The sequence below is a fragment of the Caretta caretta genome, chromosome 28, assembly GCF_965140235.1.
Source record: "Caretta caretta isolate rCarCar2 chromosome 28, rCarCar1.hap1, whole genome shotgun sequence".
NCBI classification, from domain to species: domain Eukaryota; kingdom Metazoa; phylum Chordata; order Testudines; family Cheloniidae; genus Caretta; species Caretta caretta.
Genome location: NC_134233.1, coordinates 3,937,262 through 3,944,870, shown reverse-complemented (window position 1 = coordinate 3,944,870; position 7,609 = coordinate 3,937,262).

The following is a 7,609-nucleotide window of genomic DNA, read 5'->3' as shown; positions in this document are numbered from 1 at the left end:
TATGATTATCCTATCTTTTTAGATCTAACGTTGTGAATATTGATTGTATACTTGTATTTCAAATGTGTTTGCTCCTGGGGTCACACCCACAAGACAGCTTACTTTTAGTCTGGCCAGCACATTGTCAAGGGATTATACAAGTTGAATGGCCCATCAAAGAACACTTAACTCACACTGGACCATAGAAAAGGCTTATCCCTACCTGATGGACTTTCCAGCTAGAGTATGGGTCATGGCCTCTGTTATGACTCATCGAAGCAGGCGTGGGCATGTGACTAGATCATGGGATACTAAACTCCATCTTGTGTGCCTGTACAGTTCCACAAACTGTGCTGAGGGCTTTGCTTGGAACAGTGGGTTTCCCTCCACACAACAGAAGCTATAACAGGCCCAAGAAACGTCTCCATTTTGCCTCGTTCCTGCTGTAATCTCTGGGCGACGGAAGCATTCTAACCAAAGGACTGAGGACCTTCCAGGTCATTTGGAAGCAACCAGAGATTTAACAAGCCAGCAGTTTAGTGCATCCCTGCTTCAAGCCTGAACCAAGAGCTTTGCAATTATTGAATGTATTTGATTCCTTTAACCAATTTTAAGGCTCACCTCTTGCTTTCTATAAATAAAGCTTTAGATATGAGATACTAAAGGACTGACAACAGCGTGATTATTGGGTAAGATCTGAGTTATATATTGATCTGGGTATGTGGCTGCTCCTTTGGGATCAGAAGAGCCCTTTGTTTGATGAAATTGGTTTTAAATAATCACGCATCATTAAGTCTAGTGTCTGGATGTTGAATCCAGGACTGGAATATCTAAGGAGGCTGAATTTCTGACTTAGAATCATAGAATCATAGAATATAAGGGTTGGAAGGGACCCCAGAAGGTCATCTAGTCCAACCCCCTGCTCAAAGCAGGACCAATTCCCAGTTAAATCATCCCAGCCAGGGCTTTGTCAAGCCTGACCTTAAAAACCTCTAAGGAAGGAGATTCTACCACCTCCCTAGGTAACGCATTCCAGTGTTTCACCACCCTCATAGTGAAAAAGTTTTTCCTAATATCCAATCTAAACCTCCCCCACTGTAACTTGAGACCATTACTCCTCGTTCTGTCATCTGCTACCATTGAGAACAGTCTAGAGCCATCCTCTTTGGAACCCCCTTTCAGGTAGTTGAAAACAGCTATCAAATCCCCCCTCATTCTTCTCTTCTGCAGGCTAAACAATCCCAGCTCCCTCAGCCTCTCCTCATAACTCATATGTTCCAGACCCCTAATCATTTTTGTTGCCCTTCGCTGGACTCTCTCCAATTTATCCACATCCTTCTTGAAGTGTGGGGCCCAAAACTGGACACAGTACTCCAGATGAGGCCTCACCAATGTCGAATAGAGGGGAACGATCACGTCCCTCGATCTGCTCGCTATGCCCCTACTTATACATCCCAAAATGCCATTGGCCTTCTTGGCAACAAGGGCACACTGCTGACTCATATCCAGCTTCTCGTCCACTGTCACCCCTAGGTCCTTTTCCGCAGAACTGCTGCCTAGCCATTCGGTCCCTAGTCTGTAGCTGTGCATTGGGTTCTTCCGTCCTAAGTGCAGGACCCTGCACTTATCCTTATTGAACCTCATCAGATTTCTTTTGGCCCAATCCTCCAATTTGTCTAGGTCCTTCTGTATCCTATCCCTCCCCTCCAGCGTATCTACCACTCCTCCCAGTTTAGTATCATCCGCAAATTTGCTGAGAGTGCAATCCACACCATCCTCCAGATCATTTATGAAGATATTGAACAAAACCGGCCCCAGGACCGACCCTTGGGGCACTCCACTTGATACCGGCTGCCAACTAGACATGGAGCCATTGATCACTACCCATTGAGCCCGACAATCTAGCCAGCTTTCTACCCACCTTGTAGTGCATTCATCCAGTCCATACTTCCTTAACTTGCTGACAAGAATACTGTGGGAGACCGTGTCAAAAGCTTTGCTAAAGTCAAGAAACAATACATCCACTGCTTTCCCTTCATCCACAGAACCAGTAATCTCATCATAGAAGGCGATTAGATTAGTCAGGCATGACCTTCCCTTGGTGAATCCATGCTGGCTGTTCCTGATCACTTTCCTCTCATGCAAGTGCTTCAGGATTGATTCTTTGAGGACCTGCTCCATGATTTTTCCAGGGACTGAAGTGAGGCTGACTGGCCTGTAGTTCCCAGGATCCTCCTTCTTCCCTTTTTTAAAGATTGGCACTACATTAGCCTTTTTCCAGTCATCCGGGACTTCCCCGGTTCGCCACGAGTTTTCAAAGATAATGGCCAATGGCTCTGCAATCACAGCCGCCAGTTCCTTCAGCACTCTCGGATGCAACTCGTCCGGCCCCATGGACTTGTGCACGTCCAGCTTTTCTAAAAAGTCCCTAACCACCTCTATCTCCACAGAGGGCTGGCCATCTCTTCCCCATTTTGTGATGCCCAGCGTAGCAGTCTGGGAGCTGACCTTGTTAGTGAAAACAGAGGCAAAAAAAGCATTGAGTACATTAGCTTTTTCCACATCCTCTGTCACTAGTTTGCCTCCCTCGTTCAGTAAGGGGCCCACACATTCCTTGGCTTTCTTCTTGTTGCCAACATACCTGAAGAAACCCTTCTTGTTACTCTTGACATCTCTGGCTAGCTGCAGCTCCAGGTGCGATTTGGCCCTCCTGATAACATTCCTACATGCCCTAGCAATATTTTTATACTCTTCCCTGGTCATATGTCCAACCTTCCACTTCTTGTAAGCTTCTTTTTTATGTTTAAGATCCGCTAAGATTTCACCATTAAGCCAAGCTGGTCGCCTGCCATATTTACTATTCTTACGACTCATCGGGATGGTTTGTCCCTGTAACCTCAACAGGGATTCCTTGAAATACAGCCAGCTCTCCTGGACTCCTTTCCCCTTCAAGTTAGTCCCCCAGGGGATCCTGGCCATCCGTTCCCTGAGGGAGTCGAAGTCTGCTTTCCTGAAGTCCAGGGTCCGTATCGTGCTGCTTACCTTTCTTCCCTGTGTCAGGATCCTGAACTCAACCAACTCATGGTCACTGCCCCCCAGATTCCCATCCACTTTTGCTTCCCCCACTAATTCTACCCGGTTTGTGAGCAGCAGGTCAAGAAAAGCGCCCCCCCTAGTTGGCTCCTCTAGCACTTGCGCCAGGAAATTCTCCCCTACGCTTTCCAAAAACTTCCTGGATTGTCTATGCACCGCTGTATTGCTCTCCCAGCAGATATCAGGAAAATTAAAGTCACCCATGAGAATCAGGGCATGCGATCCAGTAGCTTCCGTGAGCTGCCGGAAGAAAGCCTCATCTACCTCATCCCCCTGGTCCGGTGGTCTATAGCAGACTCCCACCACTACATCACTCTTGTTGCACACACTTCTAAACTTAATCCAGAGACACTCAGGTTTTTCTGCAGTTTCGTACCGGAGCTCTGAGCAGTCATACTGCTCCCTTACATACAGTGCTACTTCTTGTTAGCCAGAAGTTTACTTTTGTTGCTGATTTGGTATATTTTATGGAAGAATAACCGCCAGTTTTGGGGTGTATCTGCCCTATTTCTCAGCAGTTTGGTCTGAATTTGGTATTCAGTTGTGACCACTGAGGCATGGTGACAAGGCAGCAGGTAAGTCCTAGGGGCATGAGTCATGGGGGCTGGAGAGCGAGCGATGGAGTGGGGGAGAGGTGGGGCAGGGCCTCAGAGGAAGAGGTGGGGCAGGAGTGTTTGGTTTTCAGGGTTTAGAAAGTTGGCAAGCCGACTAGTGTGGAGGAGGGAAGGAGGGACAGGGATGTTGGGGAGGGAAAAGGGGACAGAGGAATTGTGAGGGTTTGCAATAAATGCACTCCAACCCAAGCCCTGTGAGTGAGTGTCCCATGGCACAGGGGCTGGCCTCTCCAGGGGAACACTCACCATGCCTTTGGCTACACTGCTCCCAAAGGAGCCAGACACTGCAGCTTAGCAGCTACACCTCAGAACACAGCTCCACTTGAAAGACAGCACTTAGACATGTTTATATAGTGAAGCCAAGTATAAGTTCAATTAAGAATAGAAGTTTGAAAAGCAGCAAGTAACAAATATCGGAAACAAATAGTTACCTGTCAAATAAAATCATAACAGGGTTTCTGGAGCCTAAACTTAACTAACCAGAGATACTTCCCTGTCTAACAAAGCTTAGCTCACCCAAAGTCTCTCTCTCAGCTCTTAACAGCTGGGACCCTCCTTTCGTAAGATATGCATGCTGGTAGCCTGTCCCCTAGTTTTAGGCTCATATGTGTACCCCAGTACTCCCAGTTATACCCCTCCTCCCACATCCATTGTCTTTGCTCGTAAACAGGATGCCCCCTGCTGGATGCTTTCTCCTGTCTGCATCTTTCTTGTAGACTTTGCAAACTCTTGATTAGGTTCAGGCTCCATAAAGCCAATAGGCATCCAGTGTGAGTCTTACAGCACACACCGGCTCAGACGGAGAGAGAAGCATCTCTCACCTCCTGCTTGAAAGGAACCTGCTTATCCCTGTCACGGCATCACTCACCACACTGGCGCCACCTGCTGGTCATTTCAGGAATTAGCTCAGTGCAGCAGGTGCGTTCTTGGGTGGTGGCTCTCCCGGTCTCACCTCCGCCTGCAGACCCATTACAGCTCCTTTCTCTCATCTGCTTTGTGGCACAGCCCTCCAGCCATGTCACCATCCGGTTCCCCACTTCCAGGGGACTCCTCCAACAAGCATCCAGCCACTTCTCTCAGCAGCTTGGCAGTCCACAGCCAGGCTGCTCCTTCCTTCCAGCTCACTGTCTCTATTCCCTGGGCCACTTCCCCGCAGCCTCGGTTCCTTCTGCTCCTGCCTCCAGCTCCTTTTCCCAGGGCCTCAAGCCTGTAAGTCCTGGCAGCCTGTCAGGAGCTCTCCCAGTCCCTGTTAGCACCTGCCCTTCCCCCAGTGCTGGTCTCTCTCTAGCCCTCTAGGAAGCCAGTCTTCTCCCTAGGACTCCCCACAGCAGACTATGTGCTCTGGTCTGCAGCTTCCTTTTATGTAGGCTGGCTGGGCCCTGATTGGCTGCTCCAGCTACCACCCTAATTTTCTGCAGCCGCTGCCCTAATTGGCTGTTTCCCCAGCAGCCCCTCCTTTGGCTGCCTGCCCCTCAGCCTCCCTAGATGGATTTTAACCCTCTTAGGGCCAGTGCGAGGCAAGCGCCCTGTCACAATCACCTTCTGGTAAGAAGCCCCCAACTTAAACCACATATTTTTCAGCATCTATACATAACTTCTTAACTATTATCCGTACATACGTTTCACAGTGATTGTGATGACCAGTGAGCTACTGGCTTTCAGTAGAGACCTTTCATGTCACCTTTGGTGAATTATTATACTTATTCCTGACCCAGGGGATCCATGTTAACCCTGCGCATCCACTTTGTCCCCTCTGCCAGTTGGCACCAAGAGGTCCCTGGGGTCACATGGATAGGATTTGGGGGAAGGGCAAATGTGTGCACGGGGGATGGGTTCAGGGGTGGAGAGGGCATGTGTGTGGGGTGCAGGATGGGATCAGGGATGGGGAGGGAAAGTGTGTGGGGTCGGGAGATGGGATCGGGGCAGAGAGGGAAAGTGTGTGGGGTGGGGGATGGTATCAGGGCCCGGGAAGGCTGTCTGAGATGCGGGCCCTGATACCATCCCCCATCCCACTCACTTTCACCAGGCTGGGGCAGGGGGTTGGGGTGCAGGAGGGGGTGCGGGTTATGGGAGGGAGTTTGGGTGCGGGAGGAGGTGCAGTGTGAGGGCTCAGGGAGGGAGTTTGGGTGCGGGAGGGGGTGCGGGTTCTGGGAGGGAGTTTGGGTGCGGGAGGGGGTGTGGGCTCTGGGCAGGAGTTTGGGTGTGGGAGAGGGTGTGGGCTCTGGGAGGGAGTTTGGGTGCGGGAGTGGGTGCAGGGTGCAGGCTCTGGGAGGGAGTTTGGGTGTGGGAGGGGGTTTTGGCTCTGGGAGGGAGTTTGGGTGCGGGCTCTGGGCGGGAGTTTGGCTGTGGGGTGGGGACTCAGGACAGAGGCTGCAGAGGTTTGGGGTGCGGGAGGGGATGAGGGGTGAGAGCTCTGGGAGGGAGTTAGGGTGTGGGGTGCAGGCTCAGGGCTGGGGCATCAGGTGTTTGGGGTGCAGGAGGGGATAAAGGGGCGGGCTCTGGGAGGGAGTTTGAGTGTGGGAGTGGGTGCGGGTTGCAGCCAGGCAGTGCTGACCTTGGCGGTTCCCAAAAATGACCAGCACTGCAGCATGGACTTTGTTTGGCCCAAAGCGAGGGAGAGAAGCAGTGGGGTGAAGCTATGGAGTTAGCTGCAATACTTTACCTCTTCAGATGCTTTGAGCAGGGGGTTGGACTAGAGGACCTCCGGAGGTCCCTTCCAACCCTGATATTCTATGATTCTATGATTCTATGTGCAAAGAGCAGGGCAGGGCATCACAGCAAAACGGGCCCAGAAATCACCAGAAACAGGCTACAGGGATGAGCAGGGCTTTTCCTATAATGGCTCCTCCTGGCTGCTGGGGGATGCTGTGGTGCTGGGCCTCAGACTGTCTCTCCTGTGCACTCAATGCTCCCCCGGAGACAGAGGAAACAGCCTAACCATAGGGGTGAGAAAGAGCGGAGAAGGGAACACAGCGGGGCTGGCTGTTTGTGGGGCTGAGAAGTAGGGGAGAGTAGTCGGGGAAAAGGATAAGGGCTAGGCGCAGAGGGGAGAGGGGGAGGAGGAGGGAGATGTTAGGGGCAGGGGCAGAAGGGGTGGGGTGGGGGAGGGGGTAGCAGAGTCAATAGCCCCCGGAACAGATGCCCTTCCCAAAGCTGGCACAGAGCCCAGGATTCCTGAGTTAGCGCCCTTTAAGGGTTTGTGTTGTGTGTACGCAGGCATTTTCAAGCCACACTCATTCTCGTTAGGGTGGACTAATCCGCCGTCTTAGACAAGCCCTGCCTCTCAGCATTCCTCCGCTGTCAGGCAAATAGCTGTGAACCCACTGGCAAAGCGTGTGTCCCATCCCTCTCTAGAGGCTGGTGCAGAGAGAGGATAAGAGTCGACCACTTCTACCAATTCCTCCGTTAGCTCAAGTGGCAGAGGTCTATGCTGTATATTGAAATGCGTCAACTCTCCTGTGGTCCCACAAGGAGGGTTATTTTGGCTCCACTTGGTGATATTTTGTTTTTTTCAGGTTGCAAAGCCATGTACTCAAAAGTGTGGAAATGCCAGTATTGGGGCCAGGGTCCTGTGGGTAATAGTGCACGATCATGGCATTAAAAGCCGTGTCATAATGCATATGCACAAGGGCCAAATTAAAGTTGCGGGGGTAACCTTAATTAACCATTGCCTGTTTGGTGCTCGCATTTGCAGCTAATTCTTTTTATGTCGCTTTTTGAATGTAGTTCGTTATAAATATCCCCTACTCATTGGGTCGTCTGCAAACTTCGTCAGTGACTTTATGTTTTCTTCCAAGTCGTTGAAAAAAACCTTAAATAATGTGGGGCCAAAACCGGACCCCTGTGGTGCACTGCTGGAATCACCTGTTTGATGATGATTCACCATATATAGTCTCAAAATGTAACTTTCAGTTAGTTCATTC